Genomic DNA, 876 nt, shown 5'->3' with positions numbered 1-876 from the left:
TTGGTCAATACCTATATCTAAGGTAGCTGCTCGCCATTCATCATTATTTTATAATTTTATATCATGACGTGGTCCATCACTGAAGATTAAAACTAATGGTTAAAAATTAACATTTGAAATTTATCTGTACATACCAAAACCATTAATATGTTGTAGAAAAATTAAAAATCATACCCATTAATTCATATTATATATTATATGTATATATTTTGAATCTAATATATTATAACGTCTCTATCCTTAACACATTCGAGCCAAAACATGATATAGAAAAATTATGTCGAGGACGAATTACTAAGGGTGTTACAGTATTTTATTCATTGAAGACGGATCACTTGTTAAGCGTGTCATGACGATTTTTTAGACATCGATATTAAATTCAATTTTTATACTACATTTTTCGTATTTTCACTAATCGATAGTACCGATAATGTAACAATTATAGTTATCAAAAATTAAAATATGGTGGCTCAATGTGGAGCACTGTTTTTAATTTTTTTTTTTTTTTTTAAGTTATGTCAACAATTACATTTCGCCTTCAGAAATTTCTATTGACTACCAACATTGTATCAAAAATTTTCAATATTTCTCATGAATTAGTATGTATCTATTAAGTATACTTATAGATACACAATATTATATTGAAATTAGAAGATTAGAAGTAGTTTATACATACACATAATATAAATATAAAATATGTGCTTATGGAATAATGATACATGGTAACGGCGTGTACTTCAAAAATTGACATATTTTTCAACAGAAAGTTTTTAAATTCCGTGATTGGTAATGAATATTTCTATATAGATAATTTATGAATTTAATTTTGAAATTTACCATTTATATTAGATATTAAACGAATTATTATTTATATTT

The sequence above is a fragment of the Melanaphis sacchari genome, unplaced genomic scaffold, assembly GCF_002803265.2.
Source record: "Melanaphis sacchari strain LSU unplaced genomic scaffold, SCAv2.0 Contig1453_pilon_pilon, whole genome shotgun sequence".
Taxonomy (NCBI): domain Eukaryota; kingdom Metazoa; phylum Arthropoda; class Insecta; order Hemiptera; family Aphididae; genus Melanaphis; species Melanaphis sacchari.
The sequence above is the reverse complement of the archived record's forward strand: the minus strand, read 5'-3'. Positions refer to the sequence as shown.